Raw genomic sequence first — 17,639 nt, forward strand, 5'->3', positions numbered from 1 at the left:
GAACCACTCGTCCTATCGCATTAACTCTACGGCAGGACGGGCGGCACCGTTGTCGGGCGAAGCAGGCGACACTTCGTTTCCGCCATGATGACCGCGTCAAAAAAGGTGCGCCACGTCATTCGATTTCATATCCTTTTCCTCTTCCTCTTTCTCTCTCTTACAACAGGGACTGGGAAAGGGGATACCCCGAAAGGGATCCCTCTCCGCGAAGGAAACGGGCCCCGAGCCCCCCTACTGATCAGAGGTTCGAAGGCTGGCCCCTCGGAGGGGTTCAACAGCCGCCTCAGAGCGCTCGGGCTCCGCGCCCGCTACTGGTCAGAGCTTCGAAGGCCGGCCCCTCGGAAGGGTTCAACGGCCGCCTTAGGCCACTCGGGCTCCGCGCCCACTACTGATCAGGGGTTCGTAGGCTGGCCCTCGAAGGGTTCACAGCCGCCTCAAACGCAGAGCGAGGGATGACCCTGGGTACGTTCGATACATAACCAAGGCTCGGGCTACGCTCCCGAGGTACCCTAGGACATTTCCGAGACCGACGGGAACGATTTTGTAACGGAATCCCATCAGAGGGAGGCATCGAGCCCTCGGACCCCATCAAAAGGGGACCGGGTCCGGCAAATCACCCGCAGGTACTTTTGGAGCGCGCCTCCGGGCCTCTAGCCGACCCCAAACAAATGGGGCACGAGCGTCCGCGCAGATTACCCATTAGCAGCTCACTGGAGACACCATGTTCGGCGCCCTCCAAGGGCAACATGGCGCTTACCCCCCCTCCTCCTTGCGGAAAGGCGACACAGGGGCGTATGTAAAAAAGTCGAGTCTGTCCTCGACCGTCGTCTCGCTCTGTGCGGAGGCTCGGGGGCTGCTCTCGCAAACCCGGCTCCGGCCAAACCGTTGACAACGTCAACATACCAGCCCGAGAACTTGGGACCCGACCGTGCACCCGGGCTACGGCCAGCTCGCATGAGGGAACAACCAGACCGGCCGAAGCATCGCGAAACGCATTAAGACCTCGAAGGAGTCAAACCACTCCTCCGAGGCCTCGGGGGCTACACCCGGCGGGTGCGCTCGCGCGCACCAACCGGATCAAAACGCAACCGAGAAAGGCCGGTCCCCTTGCAAAAAAGTGCGACAAAAGCCTCCAAGCGAATATTAACACTCCCTTTGAGGCTCGGGGGCTACTGTCGGGGACCATAATTAGGGGTACCCCCAAGACTCCTAATCTCAGCTGGTAACCCCCATCAGCACAAAGCTGCAAAGGTCTGATGGGTGCGATTAAGTCAAGGCTCGGTCCACTCAAGGGACACGATCTCGCCTCGCCCGAGCCCAGCCTCGGGCAAGGGCAGCCGACCCCGGAGGATCTACGTCTCGCCCAAGGACCCCCTCAAGCAACGGACACACCTTCGGCTCGCCTGAGGCTCGGTCTTCGCCTAGAAGCAACCTTGGCCAAATCGCCACGACGACCGACAGTATCGCAGGAGAATTTAATGCAAAGGTGGCCTGACACCTTATCCTGACGCACGCCCTTCAGTCGACTGAGCCGAAGTGATCGCAGTCACTTCGCCGCTCCTCTGACCAGTCTGACAAGAAGACAGCGCTGCCCGTGTCGCTCCGACTGCTATGCCACTCGACAGAGTGAGGCTGACAGCGGCCAAGTCCGGCCTCAGGCGCCATAGGAAGCTCCGCCTCGCCCAACCCAGGGCTCGGACTCAGGCTCGGCCCCGGAAGACAATGAACTCCGCCTCGCCCGACCCAGGGCTCAGACTCGGGCTCGACCCCGGAAGACGACGAACTCCGCCTCGCCCGACCCAGGGCTCGGACTCGGGCTCGGCCCCGGAAGACGACGAACTCCGCCTCGCCCGACCCAGGGCTCAGACTCGACCTCGGCCTCAGCCGACGGTCTCCATCTCGCCCGACCCAAGGGCTCGGACTCGACCTCGACCTCGAAAGACAGACTCAACCTCGACCTCGGAGGAGCCTCCGCCTCGCCCTACCCAGGGCCCGGACCGACCACGTCATAGGAGGGGCCATCATTACCCTACCCCTACCTAGCTCTGGCTACGGGGAACCAGACCGACGTCCCATCTGGCTCGCCCCGGTAAAACAAATAATGATGGCGCCTCACGTGCTCCATGACGACGGCGGCTCTCAGCCTTCTTACGGAAGCAAGGAGACGTCAGCAAGGACTCGACAGCCCCGACAGTTGTCCTTCCACAAGGCTCCAACGCTCCTCCGACGGCCACGACATCACACGAACAGGTTGCCAAAACCTCTCCGGCTGCCACGACGGCATGTACTTGGGGCACTAGCTCTTCTCTGCTAGACACGTTAGCACACTGCTACATCTCCCATTGTACACCTGGACCCTCTCATTATGCCTATAAAAGGAAGGTCCAGGGCCCTCTTACAGAGGGTTGGCCGCGCGGGGAAGGACGGGACGGCGCGCGCGTAAGCCTCTCGCTCCCTCCCACGCGGACGCTTGTAACCCCCTACTGCAAGCGCACCCGACCTGGGCGCGGGACAAACACGAAGGCCGCGGGTTTCCCCTTTTACGCCTGCCTCCCTCTGGCTTTTCCCCCCCTTTGCGCTCTGTCTCGCGCCGACCCATCTGGGCTGGGGCACGCGACGACAATTTACTCGTCGGTCCAGGGACCCTCCGGGGTCGAAACGCCGACAGATAGGATGATAAAAGACGGCTAGTGCAGGTCAAGTGATTGAATTAGGGTAGAAAGAACTCTAGATGCAGGCAATTTTACTTAACCTGACAAGTAAAAATGGATTTTTAAGGATCCACTTATAGTAAGCTTTTATGCAAAACAGAGTCTTTGATTCCTGATAAGCCATACCTTGAATCCCTCTAGCCAGCATAACCATGAGATCTTTTCTTTAGTCAGGTAAGTCTTGCTGATTAATTCCATACTTAGGGTTTTATTCCCTGTTGTTTTTCACGTTATAGTTTTGTGCTGCTGATGATGGTGTTAAGTGCCGGTGGGCTCGGCCTTCTTATAAGTCTAAGTAACTCTCCTGTACTTCTTATTGAGGATGGTCACTTGAGCTAGCATATATTTCAAACTTATACTTTTGTAATCACTCCGATAAAATAATGTAAAATATTTGTAATTTGTAAAATTTGGTAATAAGATTTCCGCTGCAAAAATATTGGTGTGTGTGATTTGTGTTACTTAGGGGCTGTTTGGTTTGTGGCTAAATGTGCCACACTTTGCCTAAGGTTAGTCGTTCGAATTGAAGAACTAACCTTAGGCACATAAGTTAGGCAAAGTGTGGCAAGTTAGTCATCAAACCAAACAGGCCCTTAATCTTGCGATCCTGGTTGTAAGTGGTTTATCCGGGGTCCTTGGGACACTCGGACGGATCCTGTTAAGTTATCTGGTGCACATGCACAGCCGTCTGAGGTCTTTGAGACAAGGGCAGGTGCATGTGGGCCCAATAACTTGGGAGGTTCTGCCATAGCTGGTATCAGAGCAGGATTAAGTATAATACGGTCACATACGTATTTTAAAAACAAAGTTTTGGTATCGAAAAACCTATTTTCAACTAAACACATTGTTTGGTTTTGAAAAACAGTTTTGAAAAACTATAATGCTAGTGACATCCTCTATTAAGCCCTAAGTTAAGGTGGCTTAGTTGGAAACCACTAACCCACAACCGGGGGTATTGCATACATGTGTATTGTTATTTTTGAGGCCATTCAGTTTTGAATGGATCGACGCTCAAGGTAAGGTGAGATGTGAGAGCATGACCGAACAAACGTCGGTCTAGGGAAGTGCTTAATTGTGGCGCTTGATTATATACATGTTTCACATATGTATATATGAAGGCTGCGATGTGGAGTATTTACTTTTCTGGGAATTCAGTACCCCATGTCTGTATGGGTATACAGACATGGGAATACTGAGAAGTGTAATGTACTTGTAACGACACACCTATGCTCAGGTAAGGAGGTGAGTTACCATAATGAGTTGCCCTATGGTTAAAGTGTGGCAACGGCGCCTATGCGTGGCTCGGCGCTTAATGATGAGCTGGCCTCCATATAGCAATATATGGAGTATAAACTGTGATAAACTGTCATGTGTGAACTGCATCATTGGGAAATTGGGCTGTGATGGAATTTTCTGCAGGTACACTAACCTCGAAACCGTATGTGTAGCTGACGACTAGGAAAATACCGTGAGAGTCGTAAGTATGCCACCGATATAGAACGTTATTGCCACATTAGAATAGCAAAAACTTGTGAGGACGAATAAGACGAGCATGCATTCTGATTGTTGCATCATGTTTGTCACCTATACACCAAAATGCTTCTCTCACCTTTATTCCAATAACCGGTGATTGTAGGTAATGTGGTGTAATGTTATATTATGAACTTCAATGAAATAGTTGTCCTCTGTTCCTTAGGGAATCTATTTGGGTGTTATATGTCTTTGCTCTTATGCTTGGTGTGCTGATAGAAGGTTGATGACCTGTTTTCCTAAACCCAAATCTAGGCCATGTTCTTATTTTGTAAACCATGACCCAATTTTGAATTTTCCGTTTTTACTCCATGACCCAACTCATGCAAATAAATGCTTAGGTAATTTCCTTGTTGGACATAAAGTGTACCCAAGCTTAAAAAAAGAATCTCAAGTCATGCCTGATCATTTTCCTTAGTTTGATGCCTTTGGTTTCCCCATACTTATCGAAGACATACCAACTTAATCCTTGACCTTGTAATCTCTATGATGGGCATGGAAATATACTTGGGACTGAATTAACAGTCTCCCATCGTACTCATTCAACAACAAATTTAGGTTATGGCCATGCCTTGTTCATTTCATCGGGCCATAATCTATTTGACTCTCTACTTCTAACCCTTCTGTTGGGGACTTGTTCTCAAATGCTATGAATTAAGAACAAGGCAACATAAAATGTTAAATATCAAAGCCCTTCGTCCTTCGGAACATTATTTCCCTTCGGATATAATGAATTTCGTACGAAGGTTGTGAAGGACATACCTTCACAATCATAATAAAAGATAAGAGAGATTTATACACAAAACACGGAAAATAACATGATTACTTTGAACATTATTATTAATTTATTTCTATTTATTTTACTTATATAAACAACAACGAATTACAAATGTACCTTCGGCTTGAAGGAAAGTAAGAGTACAAGCGTGATGCTGATGCAAATGCCAAGTCAGCGTGAACAGTACGGGAGTATTGTTCATCTATTTATAGGCACAGGACGCAGCCCGTGTAAAATTACATTAATGCCCTTTACATTTATCAATAACTCTATCGTAATTCTTCAAGGTCTAATTTGGTTTTTCATCTTTAAGTCGGTTCCCCTTTCCTGCTGCCATGCCGAAGCTTTTCTACGCATAGCTTCGTGATTGTTTTAACCTTCGTAATGATCGCCTTCGCATCTTACTCAAGCTTCGTCTTACCTGTTCACATATTTCACTTGGAAAACATTGTCAAATTATGTTTTTGAGGACCTTCGGAAGCCGAAGGCCCCCAACAGTAGCCCCTCGCAATATTAATTTGCTGTAATGATAAATTCATATTGCGATATGGACGAAGGCCTTAAGCCAAATGTCCGAAAAAACACCTTCTCTTTGCTAGAATAGCAACAGTCTTTGACAAGCGGAACCCTCCAGTTTGCAACACACTAGATGTATAAATAAGAGCCCATCACGAGTTTATTTGGCACGCTCTCTTGCCAACTGCTTTTACTCACCCAACGTTTAGCATGCGCGCAACAACACTTGCTTGGCTTTTTAGATTTTTAAGCTTCGGTTTTGAGAGCACTTTCTCAGCGTTTGCAAGGATGTCTGAAGATAAAAAAGCTGTTGGTGATTCGAAGCTAAGTCTTTCTGAGGAGATGTATCTGGGCTTTCTTCAATCAATGTCGAAGACTAATACATAGAAGATTACTAAAGAAATTTTGGAGGGTTTATCTGAAGATACTGGTGACAGTGACAATTATGATGTGGATAGTGGTGGTGAAGACTCCGAAGATTGACCTTGGTGACCAAGCCATGCGGTTTTTGGTAAATCAAGTATTAAAGAAAATCATCTTGTCAATATGAGGGGCAGATATTTCCGGGACTTGTCCGTTGTGAGGGCTGATGAAGGAGAGAAGACTTGTCCGACTCCTGAGGAAAATGAAGTCGTGGTATTCCGAAGCTTCTTGAAAGCTGGACTACGATTTCCCTTAAGCAGTTTTGTTGTAGAAATACTGAAGATATTTGAAATCTACCTTCACCAACTTACCCACGAAGCAATCAAAAGGATGAATATCTTTGTGTGGGCCGTGAGAAGCCAAGGTTTGGAACCTAATGCGAAAAGTTTCTGCAACATACATGAATTATTGTATGAGACAAAACCCTAGGGTAAAGAACAGTATCACAACAATTTTGGCTGCTACAGCTTCGGCTCCCGGTCTGGGTCAAGCTGCCCCGTGCCGATCTTTCGAAAGAGGTGGCCTGGCGACTGGATGACGGAATGGTTTTACGTGAAGAATGACTTGAAATCACGGGAAGATATAAAAAGGATCATTATGCGTCCCATCTAGCAACGCTTCGGCCTGCGGAGCCCAAAGGTGGAAATGAATGAAGCAGCCGAAGAATGCCAGAGAGCCTTCGGTGTTGTTTGCTCTTTTATTGGGACAAGGGATTTGGTCCAAGAACACATTGCCTTCAGAGTATGGCCACTTGTGGAAAAATGGGAAATGCCGAAAGAAAACCATTAAAGAAACTGACGAAGGTGGACTAGTCAGGCTGAAATACACATTTAAATACGGAGATAAATTCGTTGAGCTGGATGATGACTGGTTGAAAAGTATTGAGGCCATCAGTGATGAATTGCTTGGTGTATACTCAAAGGCCGAAGATACTGCATTATCGGCGGCCTTCAGAGGCCGAAAGAGGAAGAGGCTCAATCGAGTATTTGATGCAATTGGGTTTGTCTACCCCGACTACCGCTATCCAGCGCGGGGTCAAAAGAGAAAGAATCCATCCTCTGCAATGGAAACTGCTTCAGTCGCTCCCAGTGAGCCAGCGCCGAAGAGGAAAAGGGTAAAGGTTCTCACACACCGGCCGCGTTATCTTGAACCGGCCACAGTGCCTGAATTTGCCGGTGAGACCTCTTCGGCCACCGAAGCTATAGAGCAAACCCCCCTGCCAAATATTGAAGTGCTGGCCGAAGTGCCAGCGACTGAAAAAATAGAAGAACCGAGAGCTGAAGATATAAAGACATCAGAAATCTTGAGTCCTTCGGCAGAAACTGAGACGACAAAAAGCCATAAGAGTCCAGCAGTGACCCCTAAAAGAAGAAGGATGGTTAATGTGCTAGATGTTTTGGAGACAATCAAATCTTCAAGCACACCTCCAAAGAAAATTGTTAAAACTTCTGAAATACATACTGAAGCCTTTGTCGCCGAAGCTTCAAAGCAACAGTCTGAAATTGAAGCCGGGCCTTCAGAGCCTGCCAAGGTGAAATCCTTGAAAGCCAAAAAAACAAAAATAGCAGAACAAATTTTGGCTGAAGAAACTGGCGCTGCTGCCCCCGAATCATCTTCCAAAGTATTTGATTATATTGTACGACATGCTTCGGGGAAGAAATTATCTGAAGAAGAAAATTTTGAAGCTAATACTATGCCCGAGAACTGAAGTATCCGAAAGGGTCCTTAGTATTCAACGACACAAATGAAGATGACTTCTTATACTGCCTCCCAGACAACAAAGAATTATCTGTCTGCCGGGAGATGGCTAGAAGTATGGGGTTCCCGAAGCTTGAAGCTGGGCTCTACGCTATGACGAAGGACGATCTTGCAGATAGCCTTGCATATAATAGTCTGAAGGTATGAGAATTGTATATTTGGAAATTTGTAATTTTTGAATCATTCTTTTATTCTTATACTAATTCTTTTTTCATATAGGGTTTAATACTGAGCAACGCTTTGAGAGCGCAAAAGAATGCCGAAGATAAGATCTATAATATTGCATTCAACAACCTACGAACAGAGGTTATTAAGCTAAGGAACGAAGCTTTGGAAAAAGATAAGGTTCTGCTTACATTGGTGGATAAAATAAAGGAAGACGAAGCTACCTCTAAGGCTCAAGCTGAATCCCAAAAACGCGAAATTCAGGATCTTCGGAAATAGCTGGCCAGAGCTAAAGAAGAACACATACTTGAAGAAACAAAACGAGAACTTAGTGATCAATGGGCGAATCATTTGGAAATAAATGTTGAAGAGCTTCGTGCGTCCAAAAAAAGATGCTATGACAAATCCATAGAGTGTGTTAAGAAGATAAAATCCAGCTTCGCCAGCGTCGGCGCATTCTCTAGCGAAGAAAATTTCACAAGGGGGAATCCAGAAGGCCCGATTGAATGGATCAGTCACGAAGCCGAGGCCTTCGAGGAAATCTTGAATGGCCGCGGAGACATATGTGCTTTTTCAGGCGCCAGGGGGATTGCTACTGTTTTGGAAAGAAAAGGCTGTGAGCTTGTGAAATCTTTAGCACAATCCGAAACTGCCTTGTCTTCCGAAGATATAAAAGACCCCTCGGCCGAAGCAAGCCTTGTCGGTGGGAAATTTTTCACCGACATCTAGGACAATGGTGGCCGGGAAATGGCCAAAGAAATTATTCAAAAAAGCGAAAAAGGCATCCATGATGCCAGAAAAATAGCAGAAGCTGCTGAGAAAAGCGCAGAGCCCGAAGGGCAAATAGGTATTAACTTGGTTTTTATTCTGTCGTAATTTTTGATTTCAAACTTTGTTCGCGGTTTGTAACAGTAATATAGCCATATCTTCTCCTCCCTCAGAACCTGCTGAGGCATCTCCGGGCCCCCACCCGAAGGGGGACGACGAAATTAGAAAAATGGCCGAAGCCATCATGGACAAAGTTGTCGATCAGCTACTGAACGAAGCTGCAGAAGTAGTTCTTAGGGAAGATTAAATGCTACTGTAAAAACATTTGTAATGTAACATGTGTAATACTTTGTAATTTTGAATGTAATATATAATCTATTTATGGTTCAATTCTTTACGATGCATGAAATTTTGCATACATACCATTTTTTGAGCCTTCGGCGAAAAAACACCTTCCCTTCTTTTCATGCTTCGTGAAGAAAATCTTTTATATATCACAACAATTTCCATACTTCTCTGATGAAGAATATCCAAGCTTCGTGAAAACATTCTCCGAAGCTATAAAAAAGTTTTATGTTGTCTCTCTAATGAAGCTACACTTCTTCACAATTTATCTTGTGCCTTAGCACGATTTTCTCTTTTTCAAAGCATTCTCCGAAGATCAATACTGTATCCCCTTCTTGTTCCACATGCAATATGATGTATGATGCTTATGTTATGCAAAATGATGTGATGATGTTATGTTATGCAAAATGATATTTGTGTCGAAGGTACAAACATCCCTGCAGTAGAGCACACAATCTTTTTATATCAGCGCTGACTTTTCGCTGTAAGCCTCCCTTAGGAGCTTCTTCGCCTTTTACTTCAGCGGAATCAGCGTTTATTTTTCGCTGTAAGCCTCCCTTAGGAGCTTCTTCGCCTTTTACTTTCAGCGGAATCAGCGTTTTTTTCGCTGTAAGCCTCCCTTAGGAGCTTCTTCGCCTTTTACTTTCAGCGGAATCAGCGTTTATTTTTCGCTGTAAGCCTCCCTTAGGAGCTTCTTCGCCTTTTACTTTCAGCGGAATCAGCGCTTTTTTTTCGCTGTAGGCTCAGAAAACTTACACTGCGCTCCCTTAGGAACGACTTTTTACTGCTTTGAATAAATTGCACTGTGTCCCTTAGAACAAATTTTTGATAATTCAAAAGTCCTTCGTGCCACCATAAATTCTTATGCCTCGGCAACTCAAGCCTATGGAGAAGATATATTTTCATTATGGCAAGAGGCGAAACTGTTACAAGAAATTGAAAAACAATAAAAGACTCTTAGACTTCCCATAATTGTTCCTTATTAACAAGAAAGTAATACTGAATGTGAAAATGCGAAAAAATGCTGTCAAGGTAGGATATCTGTCAGTAAATGTGCTTCGACTCTGGCACAGTGCTATTGACTGTGCGAGCTTCGGACTCCTCTCTGAGGTCCCGCTGAAGGTGAGTGTGCTGACTCCCTTCTGGCTGCTGACCTCGCTGCGTTGGTGGTGGCAGTGGAGGCTGTTGCCAAGATGCTTGGGGTTGACTTGCCGAAGCAACAGAAGCTGCAGGGTGATTGCCTACATATTCTGGAATGTAAGGCGAATGGTACGAAGCAGTGTGCATGACCTGCTTCGGCTGACTCTGTTGTGCTGCAGCTTCTGCTATTTCCTTTTGCTTCTGGATGGTGACATGGCACATCCTGGTGGTATGGCCCTTGTCTTCACCACAGAATAGGCAGTAAATTCTTCTTGGCTGATCCCCAAATCTTCCCCCGAAGCCCCTGGCGCCTCTGCCCCTTGGCGCTGGCGGCCGAAAAGAGCTTTGCTGCTGCCCCGAAGCTTGCGAAGAGTATTGTGGCCTTTGCTGTTGGCTCCCTCTATCGTCACTTTGGGTAGAGTTGTGAATTGACCTGACGTGCCTCGGATGAAATCTTCCTCCGAAGCCCCTGGTCATTTCAGAGAACCTGAATGCCTCCTCCTTTCTTTGGCGGAAGTCATTGTCAGCTCGGATGTACTCGTCCATCTTCTGGAGCAACTTCTCCAAAGTTTGTGGTGGCTTCCTGGCAAAGTATTGCACTGAAGGTCCCGGCCGAAGTCCCTTAATCATGGCCTCAATGACAATTTCATTGGGCACTGTTGGCGCCTGTGCCCTCAGACGCAGAAACCTTCGGACATACGCCTGAAGGTATTCTTCGTGGTCCTGGGTACACTGGAATAAAGCTTGAGCAGTAACTGGCTTCGTCTGAAACCCTTGGAAGCTGGTTATCAACATATCCTTCAGCTTCTGCCATGAGGTGATTGTCCCTGGCCGAAGAGAGGAGTACCAAGTTTGAGCGACACTCTTGACGGCCATGACAAAAGACTTTGCCATGACTGCAGTATTGCCACCATACGAAGATATGGTTGCTTCATAGCTCATCAAGAATTGCTTCGGGTCTGTATGACCGTCGTACATGGGGAGCTGGGGTGGCTTGTAAGATTGGGGCCATGGTGTAGCCTACAATTCTGTTGATAGAGGAGAAGCATCATCAAAAGCAAAATTTCCATGATGGAAATCTTCATACCAGTCGTCCTCATTGTAGAAGCCTTCCTAATGAAGCTCTCTGCGCGGAGGCCTTCGGTTCTGGTCATCTTGAGCAAGATGACGAACTTCTTCCGAAGCTTCATCTATTTGCCTCTGAAGGTCAGCTAGACGAGCCATCTTCTCCTTCTTTCGTTGCACCTGTTGATGGAGCATCTCCAGGTTTTGGATTTCCTGGTCCAAGTCGTCCTCCGGAGGTGTTGGACTGGTGGCCTTCCTCTTCTGGCTTCGGGCCTCCCTAAGAGAAAGGACATCCTGGTTGGGGTCCAGCGGCTGCAGAGTAGCAGCCCCTGTCGCTGAAGCTTTTTTCGGCGGCATGACGAAGGTGATGCTTGCCGAAGGTGTTCAAAGCTCAAGAAATGGAAGTGAGTTCACCGGAGGTGGGCGCCAATGTTGGGGACTTGTTCTCAAATGCTATGAATTAAAAACAAGGCAACATAAAATGTTAAATATCAAAGCCCTTCGTCCTTCGGAACATTATTTCCCTTCGGATACAATGAATTTCGGACGAAGGTTGTGAAGGACATACCTTCACAATCATAATAAAAGATAAGAGAGATTTATACACAAAACACGGAAAATAACATGATTACTTTGAACATTATTATTAATTTATTTCTATTTATTTTACTTATATAAACAACAACGAATTACAAATGTACCTTCGGCTTGAAGGAAAGTAAGAGTACAAGCGTGATGCTGATGCAAATGCCAAGTCAGCGTGAACAGTACGGGAGTACTGTTCATCTATTTATAGGCACGGGACGCAGTCCATGTAAAATTACATTAATGCCCTTTACATTTATCAATAACTCTATCGTAATTCTTCAAGGTCTAATTTGGCTTTTCATCTTTAAGTCGGTTCCCCTTTCCTGCTGCCATGCTGAAGCTTTTCTACGCATAGCTTCGTGATTGTTTTAACCTTCGTCATGATCGCCTTCGCATCTTACTCAAGCTTCGTCTTACCTGTTCACATATTTCACTTGGAAAACATTGTCAAATTATGTTTTTGAGGACCTTCGAAAGCCGAAGGCCCCCAACACCTTCTTACAGGTGGAGTATCACTTTGTATATTGTCACCCTTGCCCAATTCATTTGTGTCGCGTGAGATTTCTTATTGGTTATGTCTGATAATGGTGTTATGACTAAAACCAGTGGTGCCGTGACGAAACTAAGGGCCTTCTGTGTGTGCGCACATGGTTGCGCTACTTGGAACACGCTGGTATCACCGTTAGTAGTCATAATCCATTATGAGATTATATCGATATGTTATCTCTACACAAATTGTTCTTACCATGTGAGATTCATTATTAGTGTCAGTTTTGTAATGGTGTCATGGTTAAGGACTTATGGTACCGCGGCGAAACTGAGAGCCTCCTGTGAATGTGCACCTAGGATTTTGCTACTTGGCGCATGCCGGTGCCGAAGTCTCTAGTCATGATCCATTATGGAATTACACTGACGTGTGACCTTCCATGGACTCTTTCCTTGAAACAATTTATATGTTGTTTGTCGAAGTGATCAAGCAACTTCTATCATCTCTATTGGATCAAAAGGGCATACCACTTTCATGTGTGGTCTTATTTCTTTTGATCTTGGTAGTGACTACTCATACAAGTTCCCTTTACATCCTTTGTGTAAAGGTGAAGCCTTGGAGCTTTTTAGTGTTGGAAAACAGCTGATTAGCTCTCAGATTGGAGATTGGGTTTTCCCTGCTGCTGAAATGCAGGAGTTGGTTCATTCGCTCTCCTATTTAATCCATGTATTCCCGAACCAAGTCTGTTCATCTTGCATGAAGAAATGGATGAATCATCTGACCAAATGGATTTCTACCCAAATGCATAACCTTTTGCTCGCAAATGTGAGCTCTCGACCGTTGGCTTACGAATGGTACTGAGAGTACTTGCTCAATGTCAAAAGTAGTTCAACAAGTTGGTTTTACTAACTTGTAACTGCCCAATGAACTAAGGTTGAGTTTAGAGATCGTTTTATCGAGTCATTTAAACTCACTTTGGTTCAAATCATTCTAAGAAAGTACTTACACATATCAAGTTAAGCCGACTGATAACCACCTAATCATCGCTCTAGTCACGCCTGGACCGCCTCACATGTGCTTTTCCAGCGTGTGTGATCATGTCGAGCCATGCCTAGTGCTTGATAAAATGGATTGGTTGTGAAGTCAACATCAACGGATCTCTTCGTTGATATTTTCTGAGTCTTTATCATTTTTCTTGGACTTGAATTCTCGGGTTAGCCACATGTTAACCGCGATAGTATTCGACATCCACACCCGTCCCCTGTGCTATGAATTTCCTGTAACCACTTGTTGGTAAACTTCTTTCTGTGTGTTTTACCCAAGAGGTTGCATCTGATTCTGTTTAGGTAAAATCGCATATCGGTCGTTTGCTCAACAGACTCAGATAGTACAGTGTCATCAGAAAAAGCAAACTGCACACATGGAACCTTATGTGTTCTTCTGGCAGACATCGTCTCTATTGGTGGACATCTCTAAAATTAGCCTACGGCGATACATGATATGTCCACTAGAGAAATCACATCCGGAGACACTTGCCTTTATTTCGAATTGTCTCATGATTATCGCTGATATGGATATGGGTTACCTGCTTCTCTACTCTTAGAAGTCTTTCGTTCTGAATCTCGGGACGAGATTCTTTTAATGGGGGAGGGCTGAACACCCCTGGTGTTTATATTCCGCTCGACAACGAGTACGGATTTAAGCACGTAATCAGTGGATAAAACGGATGTTAAATTTTCAACATCTTCGTCTATCGCGATTTTAATATCGCATCTGTTTTATCTGTCGCGAGTTCGATATCATTTTTATCTATCCGGGCTCGTCCTAAATTTTCGTGTTGTTCGGAACATAGTTGTTCCAAAAATCGGTACGTCTGGTGATTATTCTAACTTCATCGCTCGCGCGAATACGAAATCGGAAGCTCGACCCACTCGAACGATTTTTATTCCGAGCAAATTAATTTGAACTCGACGACTAAAATATTCGGGGCAAAATAATCCGAATCGCGCATCGTCCGAGAGAAATCGTGCGCGAGGTTGATAATCAAGGAAATTATAATTGAGATTCGATTATCACACAAATTGCCTGTAACCATGGAATCAGATGTTCAGACCACAGATAAATTTGTGTCCGGTGTTAAATTTATAAAACATCATATGTAAGTGCATGGTCGATATTGTATTAGTCTGTTCTGTTTATATCTCCACCACGCTTAAATACCAGAACTCAGATACACACGTGTCTATTTTTGTGTTAAAAAGAAGAAGAAAAGAAAAATATCTTGCAGTCGCTATCCCTCTCACCGGTTAATTTTTCCAGCCGACTTCTCTCTCTTGATATTTTCTACCGCCGCTCAGCTCAACAAAAAAAATCCCGCCGCTCCTGTTGATTTTTCAGTCGTCGCTATGGATAAAATCGCGCGCGCCCCTGGTCTCTGTGTCTTCCACGGCCACAGCTTCATCCCTATCTTCCTCGCGCTGTATTCTTCCCCGCGGCAGCTCCCTCCTCCCGTTTCCTGCTCGCTCCATGGTTTTCCCCGAGCCCCATCGCCCATGGCCGTCACGCCTGCTGATTGTTCCCCCTGCTTCTCCTTTCTTCCCTTTTCCTCGACTCCTCGTCGAGCTCCCCTGAATCGCGGCAGCAGCACCGGGGCAGCAAGGTGAGGATTTTCCTTCTCCGAATCTACCCGGCTCGGCACGATGGGCTCGTTGGTGTCCTGCCTCTCCGACCCAATCCCGTCGAGGAATAGGTCACCGCCCTCATAGGCCAGGCGGCGTTCCACCACCTCTTCCCGTGGCCGTGGCAGCGGCGGGAGGGACTCCGTTATGGCCTCCGTGTTCATGGATAGGGAGACGCTTACCACAGCTCGCGTCGTTGTCCTGCCTGCCGAGCTCGGCCTCCAGCTGGCTCCCTCCCCATCTCCCTGCCATGGTCATGCCTAGGCTCTGCTTAACCTCGATTCCACCTGAGCCCAACGCCGCTGTTCTAGCCATCCCTGAGTCGAGCTTCATCTCTCAGCCACCATCCCTGTGCTAGCGCATCCCAGCTCCCTCTGCTCACTCTCCCGACCATGGAGCTCGCCAAGACCTTCTCTGCCTGCTTCACTCCAGGAGCTCACCGCGCCTAGCCATTTCTTTCTTCTCCCTCGGCTCCCTCCTTGCTTCTCTCTCGCCCTCGGATTGGTCTACGCGCAGCCGTGGTTCTGCTGCTCGACCATGGCGTGGACAGCGGATGAGCCCCTGCTTTTCTTTCCCTCTTTCTCCTCCCTAGCTCCTGTTTGGTTTTCGCCTAACCGCTGCGTAGCTCCTTCGCCTTGGTCGGCTTGTCATTGACCTCGCCGTCGCCCAGCTCGCCCAAGTCACTCATGGCTGTGCACGGTGTTCTCGTCGACGTTGTGCTCGTCGGGATTAGCCTCTGCGCGTCCCTGCTCCCCTACGCGCGTACGCTTTTGCCGAGCTCGGCCCTGTCCATTTCGCCGTGCTCGGTCTCTAGCTCCCTTTGCGCGCCGTTGCGAGCTCGTCAGCCACCGTTGCCTTGTCACAGAACCTCCAACGCCGTCATCCGTGGTCGCGACCTCGCCAAATGCGTCCGTCGCTTGGCCCTGTGTTGTTTGGCTCGTCGACTTTGTTCGCTACCGCGTGCGCTTGTTCCTAATGCGCATCTTGCAGTAGTTGGATCTCGCGCGCGTGATTTTGAAGCTTTGCGCGTTCGTCGTGCCGTGTCGTGTGCCGATATTCTCTCTCGGCAGACCTCGCCGTCGACCATGTTCAAGTGATTGCTCGGCTCCTCACATCCCGCCTATTCGATAAAACACCCAAATCCATAGACTGCCGATGCCCTGCTACCATACGTGGTTGTCTCCGTCACTTGCGTTAGCTCGCTAAACCTGCAGCTCTATATACGTCACCCTCCCGTATCTTCGTTGAGTCGTCGAACCCGTCATCCCCTGCTCAACCCCCACATCACCAGCTCGCTCTAGACACGATCTCGTCGTCGCTTCGTGCATCCTCAAGAAATACAAAGCGTCTGGTGAAGACGAAGCTAGCAGCGTGGTGTTCACCAAGTGCACGACAAAAAGCTCAAACATCCTGCACGACTCAAGTTCGATTCATCAAAATTATTTAGTCGAGGAGAGGATCTTCAGCAATTGATTACCGAAGAAAAGAAGGCCCCTGAATGGCGTCAACCGGAAACCGTCGTCGTGCTTGTGACTATCGCGTCGAATTAGTAAGGGTAAGTTGATTCGTATTCCAGTCAATTAGATCTATAAATAGATTAAATAGAATTGTTGGTCACAATAAATGTTATTAATTTAGCATGCGTATATTATTATGATTGATTTAGATAAATCGGTAAATCAACTAATTAAGATACACAACTAAAGAGTTAATAAAAAGCTAGGAATAAAAATAGATGTTCTAGTGTTATTATGTCAATTTGGTTAATGGATGAAGTCGATGCCCTGCTTAATTAGTCAGCTTATTCTAGGTTTGGTGTTTAATTCGCTGTCGTATAAGTATTATTTAGGTTTGCGATATTCCTCCTTATATGCATACATGTGCATTATGCATATCATTCAGGTACGTTAATTAATCGCGTGGTGCGGAAGACGAGTCAAGTCGACCCCAAGCATGGGCTAATCCGCAGGATGATGCTGATGAATGAACCAGAAGATGGATAATCTGAACGAGTGCCAATACAAAGGATACTCGCCAAGTCGTCACCTAACAAACACTAACCTAGTGTTATTCAGGCAAGCCCCGGTGCATTTTTCACCTCCTTGTTCCTTTTAAAATCTTTCTCACTTGCTTGATGCATTAGGTGATAGGAGTTATGTGCTAAACCAATTCTTGCATTTCTTTCCTTGAATTTGATTACCTTCCTTTGAATCCTTGTTTTACAAAAGGTTTTTCTTATGCTTAGTCCTGCTCTAGAAAAAACAAAATGTTTTGTTTTCACAAAAGATGATGTGGTAAAGTGGGTGGGATGTTCTCAAAAATAAAACTCGATGGTGGATCCATCATGGCCATGTTGGCTTCAACATCGGAAAAGATGTACCTCTGCCAGGTACTAGACTTTGGGTTAAAAATAATAAAGCTGAGACCGGGCGGTTGACTTGCACGAGAAAGGAGTCTCGGTGTAGTGTCTCCGTCTGAGTCGATTAAGGATCGTGTCGATGTGGGCCTGCTGACCGAGGACCCTTTAACTGGTCACATGCCTCATCATGGGTAAGCTTTGCCTCGGGCAGACTAATACCAGAATAAGATAACACGCAATAGGAGTGGAGAGATGGCGAGAGTAGCATGTACCCTCCGTGGCAAGAGGCTGGACGGTGGTGTATCTGTGCTCTCGGTTGGCGTGAACC

General features: G+C 46.7%; 1 long non-coding RNA gene across 1 annotated transcript; it reads left to right on the forward strand.

Moving 5' to 3' along the window:
• The first annotated feature begins 14,719 nt into the window (after window positions 1–14,719).
• Window positions 14,720–17,027, forward strand: LOC109940874 (uncharacterized). The gene is made up of 2 exons (XR_002263594.2): window positions 14,720–16,507; window positions 16,855–17,027. It is a non-coding gene; the product is annotated as an uncharacterized lncRNA (long non-coding RNA).
• Window positions 17,028–17,639: the final 612 nt, after the last annotated feature.

This window comes from Zea mays, chromosome 7, assembly GCF_902167145.1.
Source record: "Zea mays cultivar B73 chromosome 7, Zm-B73-REFERENCE-NAM-5.0, whole genome shotgun sequence".
NCBI classification, from domain to species: Eukaryota; Viridiplantae; Streptophyta; class Magnoliopsida; order Poales; family Poaceae; genus Zea; species Zea mays.